Source organism: Hemiscyllium ocellatum, chromosome 17, assembly GCF_020745735.1.
Source record: "Hemiscyllium ocellatum isolate sHemOce1 chromosome 17, sHemOce1.pat.X.cur, whole genome shotgun sequence".
Taxonomy (NCBI): domain Eukaryota; kingdom Metazoa; phylum Chordata; class Chondrichthyes; order Orectolobiformes; family Hemiscylliidae; genus Hemiscyllium; species Hemiscyllium ocellatum.
The window spans coordinates 26,427,861-26,446,505 of record NC_083417.1 but is presented as its reverse complement, the minus strand read 5'-3'; the positions used below and the strand labels follow the sequence as shown (position 1 = coordinate 26,446,505).

At 41.4% G+C, this 18,645-nt stretch overlaps 1 protein-coding gene across 1 annotated transcript in view; it reads right to left on the bottom strand.

Moving 5' to 3' along the window:
- The window catches only part of LOC132824059 (kinectin-like), a 337,358-nt gene that overhangs the window by 264,278 nt on the left and 54,435 nt on the right, over nucleotides 1–18,645 (bottom strand). The gene's annotated exons all lie outside the window — the stretch shown is intronic.

Here is an 18,645-nt window from a genome sequence, read left to right as displayed (position 1 = left end):
TAATTGTACCCACATCCATCACTTCCTCAGGAGATTCATTCCACACATGGTCCACCATCTGTGTAAAAGATTTGCCCCTCATCTTTTTTAAATCTCTCCCCTCTCACCTTAAAAATGTGCGTCCTATTCTTGAAATCCCCCATCCTAGGGAAAAGACAATTACCATTAACTCTATCCACATCCCTCAATAGTTTATAAACTTTTTCGTACGCCTCTCAACCTCCTACACTCCAGTGAAAAATGTCCCAGCCTATCCAACCTTCAGTACCTGGCAACATCCTGGTAAATCTTTTCTGATTCATCTCCAGCTTATTAATATCCTTCCTATAACTGGGTGACCTGAATTAGACACGGTATACAGAAGGGGCCTCACCAATGTCTTGCACAATCTCAGCATGACTTTTCAACTATTCTCAAAGGACTGAGCAATGAACACATGCATACAAGAAACCTTTTTAACCACCCAGCATTCAGCCCATGTCCCTCTAAACTTTTCCTATTCATGTATTCATCCAGACGTCTTTTAAATGTTGTAAATGTACCCATCTCCACCACCTCCTCTGGCAGCTCATTCCACCCTTGCACCACACTCTGTCTTAAAAATTGCCCCTTAGGTCCCTTTTAAATCTTTCCCCTCTAAAACATATGCCCTCAAGCTTTGGACTCCCCCACCCTGGTGAAAAGACCTTGGCTATTCATCCTAACCATGCCCCTCATGATTTTACTAATCTTTATAAGGTCACCCCACAGCTTCCGACACTACAGGGAAAATAGCCCCAGCCAATTAATCCTCTCCCCACAGCTCAAACCCTCCAACCCTGGCAACATTCTTGTAAAATCTTTTCTGAACTCTTTCAAGTTTCACAACATCTTTCCTATAGCAAGGAGACGAGAATTGAACACATTATTCCAAAGGTGGCCTAACCAATTTCCTATACAGCTGCAGCATGACCTCCCAATGCCTATAATCAATGCACTGACCAATTTGCCACTCTCTATTTGACCAAATGGAAGACAGAGAAAGAAGGACAAGGCAGAGAAAGAAGAAAGAGGAGAAAAAGAAATAAGAAAATTAAGGACTGAGGCTAAAAAACAGAAAAAGGAAATAAAGAACCCTAAAACCATCCAATAACTCTGCATGCCTCCAACTCGGAGTCCTTTTGGCATCTGTCACTTTGGGGCAAGTGGTGACAGACCGGGGTATAGTGGTACTGTCAGTAGACAAGTATTCTACAACTAATTCTCTGGGATTACAGCTTCAAATCTCAACATTGCAGCTGATGGGATTTAAATTCCATAAACACATCTGGAATTAAAATCTGTTCGCTCTAAGGGTGGTCATGAAATCGCTGTCAATAGTTGCAAAACTAATTTGGTTCAGTCATATCCTTTAGGGAGCGTCATGATGTTGTAATACATGGAGAATTAATCAGGAATCTAACGAGTCAGGGAAGTGGTACTTTAAAAGATAAGGAGTGGTCCTACGAAAACCAAGTGAGATCCAACAGTTGAGTTTGACAGACAATTTGTGAGCAAATAGGCAATTGGTTGATGAATTCATAGAATCATAGAATCCCTGCAGTTTGGAAACAGGTTCTTCAGCCCAACAAGTCCACACTGACCCTCCCCCACCCTCCCCAAGAGTAACCCACCCAGACCCATTCCCCTACCATCCTATATTTACCCCTGATTAATGTATCTAATCTACACATCCCTAAACACTATGGGCAATTTAACATGGCCAGTTTACCTAATCTGCACATCTTTCTGCTTTCATTTTCCTAAAGTAGTACTGAAAAGATACAAATACTAAATTAAATGTATAATTTTACTAGTTTGACTACTTATTACAACTACAAATAACCATCGAGTGTCATTTCAAAACATGAAGTCTTTCCCCAAGTTAAGGGAGTCCAAAACTAGAGGGCATATTTTTAGGTGTGAGGAAAAATTTAAAAGGACCTAAGGAGCAACTTTTTTATACATAGAGGGTAATGCATGTATGGAATGAGCTGCCAGAGGCAGTTGTAGAAAATTGTAAAATTACAGCATTTAAAAGATATTTTGATAGGTACATGAATTGGAAGGATTGGAGGGACATGGAGGAAACAGGAAAATGGGACTAGTTCAGTTTAGGAAATTTGGTTGGCATGGTCAAATTGGGCCAAACAGCCTAGTTCTATGTTGTATGACTCCATGACAATAGACATGGCAGGGCAGATCTTGTGTTGCAGCTGTAACTTGAAGGAAATGGTGAACACCAATGTGATCCACATCTGCCCTAATCATCAGCAGGCCAAGGAAATCTGGCTCAGAATTGATGAGCTACGATACTTCAAGAACTGAAGGAGCTAGCTGGATATCTTGGTTCAGGAGGTAGTTAAGGAGGGAACCTGTTAAGTATTTCACACATGGTTAATGGTCAGGAATAGATATCTGTGACTAGATGTGGCGCAGATACGGGGGTCCAGAAAAAAAAAGTGGAGCCACTACTTTTGCACTTATTCTACAGGTACATAGGAACGTAGCAACAGTACCATTAGTTACGGGGAATAGATACTGTTTGCTGCAGGAAAGACTGAGAGTCCCGAGGGTTTGATGTTTGCCTAATATCATGGTTACGAAAATCTCCTCAGTCCTCAAGAGGGACTTGGTGTAACAAGGGGAAGGATCCAGTTGTCATGACCCATATGGGAACGAAAAGCATGGAGTAAGAAAGCACAGGGAATACAAATAACTAGGAATTAAATTACATAGCAACACAAAGGTAATAATCCTTAGATTACTATTTGAACAATATGCATCCTATCCAAATCTGCACAATGTAAGGGGATAGACTGTTGGCTCCAAGAACTGATACAGGAGAAATAGGCACCGATTCATTGGTAAGTGGAACATATGAACAACAAACAAGGGTAGATCATTTGGCTCTTTTGAGTCTGCTCTGCCATTCAATAAGGGATTGATGATCTAATTTTAATCTCAACGCTACATTTCTGCATAACCCCAATAATCTTTCATCCCTTGAATCTATCTACATCTGCCTTAAAAATATTTAAAAAGGTTCTATTTAAATTGCTCTTTTAGGAAGGAATTACAAAGAGATTCAACTCAGAGAAAAAATGTTTCAGCTGTTTTTAATGGGCAACCCCTTATTTTCAAACTATGAACATTAATTATATATTCTCCCATAAGAGGAAACATTCTTCCCACATCCAGCTGGTCAAGTCCCATCAGGATCAGATGTTTCAATTAAGTCATCTCTGACTCTTCTAAACTCTACAGGATACAGACCTAGACTGTCTAACCTTTTCTCACAAGGCAAACTGTTCATTCCAGTTATTAGCCCAGTAAATTGTCTTTGAACTGTTTCCAATGCATTAACTTCTTTCCATAGGTAGTGACCATTACTGTATCCAGTACTCCATGTGTGACACTAATGCACTACATGACTGAAATATAAACTCCCTATTCTTGCATTTAATTCCCCTCACAATAATACATTCTATTAGCTTTTCTGATTATTTGCTGCACTGTACACTAACTTCCTGTGATTCATGCACTAGGACACCCAAATCTCTCAGCATCTCAGAGCTCTACAACCTCTCACCACTGACAGAACATTCTTCTTATTCATGCTTTTTGCAAAAATGGACAATTCCACACTTTCCCACCCTGTACTCCATTTGCCAGATCTTTGCCCACCCACTTAACCCATGTCCCTTAGTAGCGTCCCTAATGTCCTCTTCACAACTCTATTTTCTACATATATTTGTGTTATCAGCAAATTTAGCTCCCAATATTCAGTCCCTTCACCCAATCATTTATATAAATTATCAAGAGTTCACGTTCCAGCTTTGATACCTATGGAACATCACTTGGGACGTCCTGCCAGCCCAAAAAAGACCCACTTAAACCTACTTTCTCCTCCCTGTCAGCCAGCCAAACTTCTATCCATGCCTATATGGTACCCTGTACACCGTCAGCTTTTATTTTCTGCAATAATATTTGATGTGGTATCCTAACAAATGCCTTCAGAAAATCTAAGCACAACATATCTACTGGATCCCCTTTATCTACAGCAGAAGCAACTTCTTCAAAGAACTCCAATAAATTAACTAAACATGATTTCCCTTTGACAAAACCATGTTGGCTCTGCTTGATTACCTTGAACTTATCTAATTGTTCTGTTATAATGTCTAGAAAAATAACTACTAACATTCTCCCTGTGACAAATGGTAAGCTAACCAGCCTGTATTTTCCTGCTTTCTGCCTCCCTACTTTTTGAATAAAGGAATTACATTAGCTATTTTTCAATCTAAAAGGAACCTTTCCCAAATCTAATGAGTTTTGAAATGTTAAAGCCAATGCATCAACTATCTTATTTGCTACTTCTTTTAAGACCATAGGATGAAATCCATCAGGACCTAGGGACTTGTCAACTCATAGGTATAACAACTTACTCATTGATGAAGTTGATGTGCTGGAAATTTTGGAAAACATTAAGATTGATAAGTCCCCAGGGCTAAACCAGATTTATCCTAGGCTGCTCCGGGAAGCAAGAAAGGAGGTTGCTAAGCTGCTGGTGAGGATCTTTGCCTCCTCACTATCCACAGGAGTCATACTTGAGGATTGGAAGGAGATGAATGTTGTTCCTCTTTTCAAGAAGGGTAATAGGAAAATCCCTGGCAATTATAGACTAGCCAGTCTTATGTGTGTGGTCAGCAAAGTTTTGGAAAGAATTCTGAGGGATAGGATTTATGACTATTGGGCAAAGCACAGTGCGATTAAAGGCAGTCAGCATGGCTTTGTGAGGGGCAAGTCATGCCTCACAAATCTTATTTGTCGCCGAAATTCGAGCAGTGAATGTGGTGAACATGGACTTCAGCAAGGCATTTAATAAGATTCCCCATGGTAGGTTCATTCATAAAGTCAGGAAGTATGGGATACAAGGAGATTTGGCTATCTGGATTCAGAATTGGTTGGCTGACAGAGGACAGAGAGTGGTTGTAGATGGAAAATATTCTGCCTGGAGGTCAGTGTTGAATGGGGTCCTGCAGGGCTCTGTTCTTGGGCCTCTGCTTTTTGTAATTTTTATAAATGATTTGGATGAGGAGGTTGAGGGGTTTGTTAGTAAAGTTTTAGATGACACAAAGGTTGGCAGTGAAGTCAATAGTATCGAGGGCTATTGCAGGCTGCAGCGTGACATAGACAGGATGCAGAGCTGGGCTGAGAAATGGTAGATGGAGTTCAACCTGCACATAAGCGAAGTGATGCATTTTGGAAAGTCGAACTCGAATGCTGAATATAGGATTAAAGACAGGATTCTTGGCAAAGTGGAGGAACAGAGGGATCTGGGTGTGCAAGTACATAGATCCCTCAAAATTGCCATCCAAGTGGATAGGGTTGTCAAGAAAGCATATGGTGTTTTGACTTTCATTAAAGGGGGATCGAGTTTAAGAGCTACGAGGTTTTGCTACAGCTCCACAAGTCCCAGGTGAGACCACACTTGGATTATTGTGTCCGGTTCTGGTCGTCCTACTATAGGAAAGATACAGAGGCTTTGGAGAGGCGGCAAAGAAGGTTTACTAGGATGCTGCCTAGACTTATGAAGAAAGATTGAATAAGCTCGGACTTTTCTCTCTGGAGAGAAGGACGAAGAGAGGAAACCTGATCGAGGTATACAAGCAATGAGAGGAATAGAGTCAATAGCCAGAGACTTTTCCCCAGGGCAGGATTGACTGGTACGAGGGGTCACAGTTTTAGGATATTAGGAGAAAGGTATAGAGGAGACACCAGAGGTAGGTTCTTTACGCAGAGTTGTTAAAGCATGGAATGCGTTGCCAGCGGTGCTGGTGGTGGAAGCAGAGTCATTTGGGACATTTAAGCGACTGCTGGACATGCACATAGATAGCAGTGGGTTGAGGGGTGTGTAGGTTAAGTTATTATACTTTACATTAGGATTGAACCCAGCACAACATTGTGGGCCAAAGAGCCCGTTCTGTGCTGTACTTTTTTATGTTCTATGTTCTACTACCTCCCTATTAATTATACATTTCTTGAGTTCCTTCCTCACTTTCAATTCCTGATATATAGCTATTTCCTGGATGTTACTTACATTCTCTCTTGTGAAGACTGATACAAAATATCTATTCAATTCAGTTCATCTTCTATCACTTTACGCTTTATTACTAACTCCCCAGGCTCATTTCCTGGATGATCAATACCTACGCTGTTAATTCTTTTCATGTTTCTATATAGTTGAAGGAACATTTCCTACCTTTATTTCACCTATAGAAGCAGGAAGCTATAGTACTAGGATGGAACTCACATGATGTGCATTAAAATCAGTGACCTGGCAACCTGTAGGTTATAGGCTTTAAATTCAAAAGGCCGTGGCGGAGAGTTCACATATGGGAAATTTGAAAATGGCAAGATGCAGGATAGTGATGACAGTAGTAATGAGAATAAATAGAAAGGGAATCAAGGGTTGAGGGCAGGTAGAGAAGTGAGACTAAGGCCACAATCTGTTCCAAGATGGCAGCGGAGTAGGATGCTTCAGCTGGAGCTCATCTGTTCTGTCTGGTTTTTTCTCTTTGCATTTCTTCTTCTCTCTTCTTTTTTCTCAAACCCGGACTCCTAGCCTCAGCATAGACCTAGCAAGGCATCCTCTCTGCCTGATATGGCAACTTCCCAGCCTGGAATCAGTGACTGGTGAGGCAGCCTTCCAATCTAGCATAGCGGCCTCCTAGCCTGGAGAGGCAGCCTCCCGACCTTTCGACTTGGTGGTCTCCTGGTCTGGCTGGCACTCTGTCAGCGGCCCAAAGCGGCAGTCTCTCGGCCTGGCATGGTGGTCTCTTGACCCAGCATAGTAGACTTTCAGTGGCCTATGGCAGCCTTTCAGCATCGCATGAGCCTTCCAGCCTCAAGGTCTCCTGGCATCGAAGTATGGAGTCAAGGTCCAGTGAGGACTGGAGGCTAGGTGCCAGTGTTGACTGGGTTGGAAGGACCATTGTTCTGAACTTTTTGTTTTTCTGTGTCCGAATCATATCTGCAATACCAGACTTCTTAATTATTTATTTTCTATTTTTTTTCCTAAGAACGTGGCCTGAAGAATCTGTACTTTGCTACTTCTGTACCTAAAATGGCTCTCTAAATGGCCACTTGCAAACTTTTTACTACACTCATCGGAGTACTTGTGACAATAAAGCTAATTCAATTCAATCAGATCAAAGATAATTACTGAATGGCAAAGCATGCTCAATGGCCAAAAAACCTACTCCTATTTCTTATATTCAACAGTTTACCCTTTATTTCTATTCTGGCAGGCTTACATTAGTAGCCAGTTAAGCAATACCTCCACTCAATAATTCTAATTCATGTTTCAATCCCTCTCCATCAGTCACATCCTCAACCCTATAACCCTCTGAAAAGTCTTTGTTTATCTAATTCTAGTCTCTTGAACATCTCCAATCTTAACCGCTTTATGATATATTATTTGAAAACCTGGTTCTAAAATGGACAGAACAATGTATAGCTTTAAGTTTGATTTCTGATAATATGGTTTTTATCTCATTTTAGAAATTGTTTTCTGAGAATAGTGCCAGGTTTCCTGGAGTCAGTATGATTAAGCTGTGAGAGCAATTTACTGTAGATGCTAGAATCTGTACTGAAAACAACAAACGCTGGAGATCACAGTGAGTCAGACAGCATCCATGGAGAGAGAGCAAACTAACGTTTTGAGTCTTGAAGATTCTTCATCAGAGTTGAGTGAAGTGTGGAGGGGACAGCATTCATGCCATTGTTTGGCAGGGCAGATTGTTAGATAGTGGGGAGGTGGGGCTAGTGAATGTAGGGTGATTTTTCTCCACCAGCATCCTACACCCACTTCCCTCACACACACACACACCCTCCAAACTATAGCATCAATGCTGTCCCCTCCACACTTCACCTCACCTCGAATGAAGAGTAATCAAGACTCAGAATGTTAGCTTGCTCTCTGTCCATGGATGCTGTCTGACACACCGATCTCCAGCATTTGTTGTTTATTATGTTGTGGTATACCTCACTAAGATCAGCAGAATACGCAACCAAAGATTAAGAACAAACACTGACTTAAACACTATTGATCGGAGAAATACATGGCAATAATGGACACTGACAACAACTGTGGCCAGTAGCTCAAATCCTACATGATCCATAATCCACCTCATGGATCAAATTAGATTTAATACAAGCTTTTAAGATGGCTTTTGCAAATTAACTACATGGACACATTCTGGCATACTTCTATAACCACACATTTCAGAAAAGACAATACAGAACACCACATCTCAACAAAACTTAAACATCACAATGCCACTTCAGAAAATACATTGAACTCATTATTAAAGGAAATAACTGTACATTTTATTCCTTGAAATACTGATAATCTTAATATTTCTAGTAACATGTAAAATGACACTCATTAGATTTGTCTGGACTCATTAAAATATCGCTATACATGAATTAATGCCATTATTGCATGGCTCATTTACACATAAATGGCCTCAATTATCATCTGTAGGTCACACAGCTAGTTTTCTTTAATACAAACATACATACCTTACAAACATAATGTGAAAGAGTACATATTCACACAGCTGTTTGTAATTTTAAGGGTTAAATCAACTTGAAAATTTTGAAGTCATTAATTCTGACAACATTCATCTTACTGTTTCATAATTTCATATTCTAGTTTTTACCATTTGTGAACTTTGGTCTTTAAAGATATATCTATTGAATAAAACTACACTTCTATTAATTGCAGTACACTGACAAAAAATGTTTTCTAGTACAATATTTTACTTTATCATAAAGTTGATTAATTTGATTGATTGAAATTGCTTTTGCCAAAATTGGAAGCCTAGAAGAACACATCAGTGGAGCAGTAGTTACTGATAATATGGGTCATATCTGCAGAACTCATTATTAAAGGAAATAACTGTTCGTCTTGAATTGTTGGAATTGTTGAAATGAATTGTTGGTCTTGATTCTGATGGCAGAGACTAAACGCTTTCTTCAGTATGACAAAAGTGTGCACCAGGAGAGGCAGGACTGTGATCAAATTTGGAATATTTTACTCAGTTTTCAGTAATTTATCTGCACTGATTAGCTCCAAGTGGCATTGGTCTAACAGCTAGCCCCAATACCTTCCATATTTTGGTCTGAAGTCATCAATTTAATATAGGGCATACCTTTATCTGAAGGTACAAAGTACCAAGCCCAAATGAGCGGGTATCAGGCTTGAACCAACAATTATCCCAGAGACAACCTCTCAGTTGATCATCGCAAGACCCACTGCTCAGTTAAGGATGTCACTGGTGTGGAGGAAGCAGGGGTAGAGTCTGATGTTGCTGAAGTTGAGCAAGGGCCTGCAGCCCTGCAATATTCATAATGCCACACAGTGAAGTTGGTATCACAAGGCACATTGCAAAATATATGAACACCTCATCATGGCCAGTCAAGAAGTTGCCATTCCTGCTGTTGATCCCCAGCATTTTACTAGCCATCTGTCTCCCACCACTAATCATGCTGGGTTCATAAAGTCCCAACAGTAGTTTCATTGAAAAGTGAAAACATGCAAACACATATGCTTGTTCATTAAAATTACAGAAATCTAAACTGCCTGCTGTACATAGAGTTGTTTTTAGATAGTCCACGGACCAAGGATGACTTACTTTAATTCTGATTAATGGATTCTGCAATGGCTGATAATTCCAATATATAATAAGCAATGTCTGCCACATGTGAATAGGTGGTGCTCGGAGGACCAGTTGAATGAATATTTGGAGTTGTGAGCTCTCCCCGATGCTTCAGCCTCACCTCTTGCATATTTCCTGACATATAATATTGCCGGCAACAAGGAGTTCATCAAATTTCCCTTTAATCAGCAAAATCTTTATACTGGCCCAAATTATTCCATCCTCCAGGTGGTTGGAGACAAGACGTATCCTGGAAATTGGACATTGGGATGATGTGGAAGATTTAATGCATTGACTATGCAGTACCTGCCTAGGAACTACGTAGAGCCCTTGATAAATGGCTCCCATACGATGGGGGGGCTCCAAATTTACTCACTTGAACAATTAACTGAAAGGTTAGAGCAATTAAAACATGATCTAACTTCCTCCTAATTATGAAGTTGATCTCCCCAACACCAAACATAAACACACTGTCTCCACCAAGCCCAAATGACACTTGAACTACAGCCCCAAACCCTATCTTTAAGACCAAACTTCATCCTCACTCTCCACTAGGACTCAGCAACTGACTCAGTCACTTACCTTTAGCTGGCACTGTATGATATGCCACCACCCATCCACCTATTCATAGCCATCTGCACCATCCCTATGTCTTCCACCTCCAGCACCTGTCAAGGTGCCATTAAGACCTTTAAGTCTTTGAATTCAGTAGTTTGTGACAACACTGATCCATGTTCAAATGCAACAAGGTCTGAACAATATCCAGGTTTGGGCTGACAAGTGGCAAGTAACATTCGCGCCACACAAATGCCAGCAATAACCATCTCCAATAAGAGACAATCTAATCACCGCCCCTTGATATGCAACGGTGTTACCATCACTACATCTCTACATCACTACATGGTCAACATCCAGGGGATTATCATTACCCAGAAACTCAACTAGACTCGTCATATTGTTATGAAGATGTGGGTGCATTGTACCATTAAGAGAGTTAAAAGTGAGCAAAAACTACCTGATACACCAAGGGTTCTGAAAAAAAGATACAATGTAACATGTGCTCCAGCTACTGGGGTAGCTAGGGAGCTGGTTGCCTGGAAATGACAAAACAGATTTGAATTAGGCCAATCAGTTTAAATTATACCAAATACCAAATCCAATCCAGTTTGAATTTAGTATATTGACAATCTTAAAGGCCAATGATGCTTTGGAGTATAAGATCAGGGAAAATTGAACAGTTGAGGGGAGAACTGTCAAGCTACCCACATGTAATGATAGTCTTTTAAAAGGTACCTTTATCGATCAGTAAACTGTGAAGCAGAATCCCCAAGAAGAAGAAAAGGCAGCATGGTGGCACAGTGGTTAGCACTGTTGCCTCACAGCGCCAGAGACCCGGGTTCAATACCCGCTTCAGGCGACTCTCTGTGTGGAGTTTACACATTCTCCTTGTGTCTGCGTGGGTTTCCTCCGGGTGCTCTGGTTTCCTCCCACAATCCAAAAATGAGCAGGTTAGGTGAATTAGAAATGCTAAATTGCCCGTAGTGTTAGATGAAGGAGTAAATGTAGGGAAATGGGCCTGGGTGGGTTGCACTTCGGCGGGTCGGTGTGAACTTGTTGGGCCGAAGGGCCTGTTTCCACGCTGTAAGAAATCTAACCTAAAATGACCGGAATACCGAGAAAACTGAAAGCTGCCTGGTTTTGAGATAAGAGGTTTGGTTTTATAAATTGTAATAGGGAGTTTTATCGGACTTATATTAAAGAAGGGAAGGTAAAAGATAGCTTAGAGAGCAGTTATATATAGTTGTTAGTTAATTATTCTCTGTTATACTTAAAGAAGGAAAGTTGTTAAATTTTATTTTAAATAGTTCTTGACCTTTTGAATTTTCTGCACAGATTACTGCACAGGATAAATCCTTTATGTATTGTAGGTTTTAAACTAACAGAGAGGTTTACCCCATGTCATAACAGTTTGGGGACTCGCCTGGGATTTGAACTGTTTTAGACAGATTTGAATAGATTTGGGGGTATTAAAAGTCCCTGCAGGTTTAAACACTTGGAGGTTAGTGTCCGAGATCTTTAAATAACACATAGGTGAGGCAATTTGTTTACTCTTGGTGACTTGTGGTTGAGTAAATTAAAAGGGAGAATAATGGCTCATTAAATTGCTAAAGAGGTTCTAGGATTTGAAGGTGATTCTCAAATTTGCCAAGAAAGTTTAAAAGGAAAGAAAAAGGCCATGCTTTAGAATGAGCAAAGAAGTTAGATTTGGGTTTAACCAAGGACAAAAGTAAAGCTGAAATTGTAAGCGGGTTACTCAAACACTTGGGTGTGCCAGAAAAATAGAAAAGTGCAGCAGAGGTAGAAAAACTCAAATTTACAATTGAGGAAAATGGAGTCAGAAGATAAACAAAGAGCGAGAGAGAAGAAAGAGAGAAGAAAGAGAGAGACAAAAAAGAGAGAGAGTTTGAACTTGAGAAGTTGCGACTTAGTCAGCAAAGTCAGGTCAGCAGGATTAAGATTAAAAGAGAAGATAGTGTTTTTTATATATATATATATAATCTCAAATCTCTGTCATACTTTGATGAGAAAGATTTTGAAGCATTCTTTATTTCATTTGAATAATTGGTTAGGCAGCTGGAGTAGTTTGAGGATTTATGGGTAATGCTAGTTCAGACTAAACTGGTACGCAAAGCATGAGGTGTCAAGGGATTGTGAAGAGGTAAAACAGGCTATTTTAAGTGCTTATGAATTGGTACCATAGGCATACAGACAGTGGTTCAGAAACACAAACAAGGAACCAGATCAGGCTTATGTTGAGTTCGAAAGAATTAAAAATAGTCCTTTTGATCGATGGGTGCATGCTTTAAAAATAGATAGGACCTTTGAGACTCTAAGAGAGATTATTCAGCTGGATGAGTTGAAAAACTCACTTCCAGATATGAAAAGAATTCACGTGGAGGAACAGAAAGTTCAGGAAATGAGAAGGGCAGCAGAATTAGCAGATCAGTACATGTTGGTGCATAAGACAAAGTTTCAGCCAGAATTTCCTCTTGTGAGGGATAGAAGTTGGGAGAAGATGAGATCCTACATTACGACACCAAGAGTAGAGACTACTGGTAAGAATTTAGAGTCATAGAGTCATGGAGATGTACAACATGGAAAGAGACCCTTCAGTCCAACCTGTCCATGCCGATCAAATATCCCAACCCAACCCAGTCCCACCTGCCAGCACCCAGCCCATATCCCTCCAAACCCTTCCTATTCATATGCCCATCCAAATGACCCTTAAATGTTGTAATTGTACCAGCTTCCACCACATCCTCTGTCAGCTCATTCCATCCACGTACCACTTGCTGTGTGAAAAAGTTGCCCCGTAGGTCTCTCAAATCTTTCCCCTCTCACCCTAAACCTATGCCCTCTAGTTCTGGACTCCCCACCCCAGGGAAAAGACTTTGTCTATTTATCCTATCCATACCCCTCATAATTTTGTAAACCTCTATAAGGTCACTCCTCAGCCTCCAATGCTCCAGGGAAAACAGCCCCAGCCTGTTCAGCCTCTCCCTGTAGCTCAGATCCTCCAACCCTGGCAACATCTCTGTAAATCTTTTCTGAACCCTTTCAAGTTTCACAACATCTTTCCGATAGGAAGGAGAGCAGAATTTCACACAATATTCCAACAGTGGCCTAACCAATGTCTTGTACAGTCGCAACATGACCTCCCAACTCCTGTACTCAATACTCTGACCAAAGGAAAGCATACCAAACACCTTCTTCACTATCCCATCTACCTGCGACTCCAGTTTCAAGGAGCTATGAACCTGCACTCCAAGGTCTCTTTGTTCAGCAACACTCCCTAGGACCTTACCATTAAGTGTGTAAGTCCTGCTAAGATTTGCTTTCCCAAAATGCAGCTCCTCGCATTTATCTGAATTAAACTCCATCTGCCACTTCTCAGCCAATTGGACCATTTGGTCAAGATCCTGTAAAAAAGAAGCCCAGGAGGGTGGACAGGAGGTGAAAAAGCCTCAGGTGTTTTCACTGTAATGTAGTGGGGCATAGAAAATTACAGTGCTGGTGATTTCAGAACGGCACTGGGAAAAGGTGTTTTCACTGCCAGAAGGTGAGACATGTAAAATCACAGTGCTGGTTGTTAAAGAAAGGCACAGTGGGAAAAGATGTGGTAAAAGAAGTTAAGCCAGTGGCATTAGTGAAGGTCGTAAAGGAGACCCCCAAGAAGAGCCGAGGAGCTGCAGGAGAGTGCACAGCCTAGACAGGGACTGGCTATAGAGGTAGTACCTGATCTCGACAAAGAATTTGCCTCCGTGGGTAAGGTTTACTCAGAAAAAACAGGGGGAGAAGAACAAGAAGTTATACTTTTGAGAGATACAGGATCTAACCAGTCACTGATAATAAGAGATGAGCGAAAATGCATTCCTTCTGATCTGTTACCCGTGAGTGTGGTAATTTGTGGGATAGATGGACAGAAATTTAGCTTTCCCCGATGTAAGATCGGGTTGGACTGCCAACTTAAGACTGGGGAAATTACAGTGGGAGTGATTGACAGAGTGTCAGTTCCAGGAATTCAGTTTGTTCTTGAAAATGATTTGGCAGGATCGAGGCTGGGAGTGACACACTTTGTTGTGGAGAAGTCAGTAAGATGCAAGGATCAGTCGCTTTATTGAATGTTTTCTATAGGCCCCCCAATAGCAGCAGAGCGATAGAAGAACTGTTTGGACAGCAGATCTTGGAAAGGTGCATATGTAACAGAGTTGTTGTTATGGGTGACTTCAACTTCCCCAATATTGATTGGAACCTCCTTAGTGAAGATAGTCTGGATGGAGCCTATTTTATGAGGTGTGTCCAGGAAGGATTCCTGACTCAATATGTAGTTAGGCCAACTTGGGGGGGCGCGGAGGCCATATTGGATTTGGTGCTCGGCCACGAGCCAGGCCAGGTGTCAGATCTCTCAGTGGGAGAGCACTTCAGTGACAGTGACCACAACTGCTTCACCTTTACCACAGCCATGGAGAGGGACAGCAACAGACAGTATGCTGAAGGTATTTGATTGGGGGAGGGGAAATTATACTTCTATCAGACAGGAGTTGTGGAGTATAAATTGGGAACAATTGCTGTACAAGAAATGCACAACAGAGATGTGGAGGCTGTTTAAGGAGCACTTGATGCGAATGTTGGATAACTTTGTCCCACTAAGACAGGCAAGGAATGATAAGGTGAAGGAGGCTTGGATGACAAGAAAAGAGGAGCTACTCATCAGGAGGAAGAAGGAAGCTTACTTAAAGTTGAGGAAGCAAGAATGTGGGCACAGCTTTAGAGAATTACAGGGTAACTAGGAAAGAACTCAAAAATGGACTGAGGAGAGTGAGGAGGGGACACGAAAATGCCTTGGCGGGAAGGATTAGGGAAAACCCAAAGGCGTTCTACCCTTACGTGAGGAATAAAAGAATGATCAGACAAAGGTTAGGGCCAATCAGGAATAGTAGAGCGAACTTGTGCCTGGAGTCTGAAGAGGTAGTTTTTGCTTCAGTATTCACTATAGACAGGGTCCTTGTTGATGGTGAGAAAACCGAGGACTAGGTTAACAGGCTTGAACAGATTGACATTAAGAAAGTAGATGTGCTGGAAATTATGGGAAGCATCAAGATAGATAAGTTCCAGGGCCAGACCAGATATATCCAAGGTTACTACAGGAAGCGAGGAATGAAATTGCTGTGCCTCTGGTGATGATCTGTGCATCCTCACTCTCCATGGGAGTAGTACCGGATGATTGGAGGAAGGTGAATGTTATTCCTCTGTTCAAAAAAGGGAATAGAGAAATTTTTGGGAATTACAGACCAATCAGTCTTACGTCTGTGGTAAGCAAGGTACTGGAAAGGATACTGAGAGATAAGATGTATGGCTATTTGGAAAAACAGAGTTTGATTAAAGATAGTCAGTGTGGCTTTGAGAGTGGCAGGTCATACCTCACAAGCCTTATTGAGTTCTTTGAGGATCTGATGAGAGAAGTTGATGAAGGTCGAGCAGTGGATGTGGTGTAGAGGAATTCAGTAAGGCATTTGATAAGGTTCCCCATGGTAGACTCTTTCAGAAAGTAAGGAGGTATGGGATACAGGGAAATTTGGTTGTCTGGACATAGAATTGGCTAGCCAAAAGAAGACAGTACTTATATAAATGACTTTGATGAAGAAGTGGAAGGGTGGATTAGTAACTTCGTCCACGATACAAAGATCAGTGATGTTGTAGATAGTGTCAAGGGCTGTTGCAGGCTACAACAAGACATTGACTAGATGCAGAGCTGGGCTGAGAAGTGGCAGATGGAGTTCAGCCTAGATAAATATAAAGTGATTCATTTTGGAAGGTCAAATTTTAATGTTGAATATAGGGTTAATGACAGGATTCTTGGCAGTGTGGAGGAACAGCAGGACCTTGGGTCCACGTCCATTGATCCCTCAAAGTTGCCACCCAAGTTGATAGAATTTTTAAGAAGGCGTATGTACTTTGGCTTTCATTAACAGGGGGATTAAATCTAAGAGCTGCAAGGTTTTGCTGCAGCTCTATAAAACCCTGGTTAGACCACACTTGGAATATTGTGTCCAGTTCTGGTCACCTCATTTTTGGAAGGATCTAGATGCTTTAGAGAGGGCACAGAGTAGATTTACCAGGATGCTGCCTGGATTGGAGGGCTTGTCTTATGAAGAGAGGTTGAATGAGCTGGTTCTTTTCACACTGAAGAGAAGAAGGAAGAGAGGGGACTTGATAGAGGTGTACAAGTTAATTAGAGGCATAGGTAGTGTAGAAAGCCAGAGACTTTTCCCCAGAGCAGAAGTGGCTGTCACGAGGAGTCATAATTTTAAGGTGATTGGGAGATGTCAGATCTAGATTTGTTACACAGGGAGTGGTGGGTGCGTGGAATGCACTGCCTCTGGTGGTAGTAGAGTCAGAGATATTAGGGACATTTAAGCGACTGCTAGACAAGCACATGGATGGCAGTAAATTGAGGGGTGTGTAGGTTAGGTTGATCTTAGATTAAGATAAATGCTCGGCACAACATCAGGGGCTGAAAGGCCTAGACAGTCATGTACTATTCTATGTTCTAAGAAAGGAACTTTTTTGGAGAGGAGGCAGAGTTGCTTTGGAAACTGCAGGACTAGGCTGTTTGGTTTAGCTCTCTACAGTTATTCGTTAGTTATTGACTTGTTGAATGTTCTGAGAAAAGAATACCAGCCTTTATGAAATCAAAAACATGTCTCTGGAGCTCTGCAGAAGATCAGGATTTCAGAAATCAAGAGATACAATCCTACATGCCTGTAATACAACTCATCAGATTCCACAAAAGTCTCATTCATCATTGAAGCGGTTCTCGAAATAGCAACTTACAACTATTTTTAAATTATTGTTTACCCTATTTTTGTCTGTTGATATATGAACGAGGGTTTGTATTCAATGCTACTGAGAACTTTGGTGTAACTCCCAGTGTGTATGTGCATTATTTTTCTTCCTTAACCAGGTCATTGCTCCTGAAGATTGGATTTAAAATTTGATTGCGACATAGGAAGAAATGCTGCCATATGGTCTCAATTTGCAACTCAGGTGTAAATACTGTGTGCCTCCCCTACCTAATCTCTCATTTTGTTCAATCGCAGCAGGGTGACAACTCGCCAGTTGTACCCTTCTGAGCTATAACTGTTTTCTGTAAGCAGGCTGCTGGAGCAGTACCAGCGGCTATGCAACATTGGCAAATAACTAGAGGCGACTAGAATTACAGTAACTTCAACAGTGACTCATATAGTATCTTTAGCAGAATGCAAATTACCTCATATGACGATTATGAAACAGTATATCACCAAACCGCATAAGGAGATATTAGGGAGAACCAAAAGCTTGTTCCTCCACTCCCAGCACTTATAACTCTTACTAAAAAGGTTGCAATTTCATAATTGTGGAACAGTGCAGCACAAGAGGCCATTCAGTCCATTAAACTTGCACAGATTCTTTCCAAGTCTGTCCCACTTCTTGGGACAGCTTTTACCCCGATATCACTGCATCTGTTCTGCCTTTCACTTGTTTAGCTGATTCCTCTTTTGTAATCATATAATCCCTAGTGTGGAAGCAGGCTACTCAGCAAGTCCATGCCTGCAAAGAGCATCCCACCCAAACCCACCCAATCCCTGTAACCCCACATTTCCCATGGCTAGCCTGCCCATCCCTGAACACTATGGGACAATTTAGGATGGTCAATCCACCTAAGTGGAACTTCTTTGGACTGTGAGAGGAAACCAGAGCACCTGGAGGAAACCCATGCAAACATGGGAAGAACATGCAACCTCTACACAGACAGTCAAACAAGACTGGAATCAAATCTAGCTCTCTAGCGCAGTGAGGCATCAGTTCTAACCACTGAGTTACTGTGCCATATCTGTTGTTGCTACTTGTAGCTGCTCCTGCCAAGAGTTGTGCTGACCTGGTATTCTGCATTCATCTGTCTTAATCCATCCTAGCCCTGGAGCCCAGCTGCAGCTACTCTGTGACCTCTGCCACCCACCTACATTGGGAACAACCCTTCTTTCTGTTGCCCTGTACTGAGCCCGCAAGAGGAGGTCTCTAGATATTATAAAGCAACTTTTTCCTGATGTATTAGTGTATAACTCCAGAGCAGGTAGGACTTGAACCCAGGCCCCCGGCTCAGAGGCAGGGACACTACCACTGCACCACAAGAACCCTAAAGGATGCCTTTATAGCTTACAGCTATAATCAAAAGATTTTAAAAATGGCATTTTCTTATTGTCACTTTTAGAGTTACTTTTACAATTTCAATCACATTCATTTTTGAAAAGATTTGTAGCTTGGGTTGTGAGTGAGGTCGTAGATTCGTTTGACTGGCTGA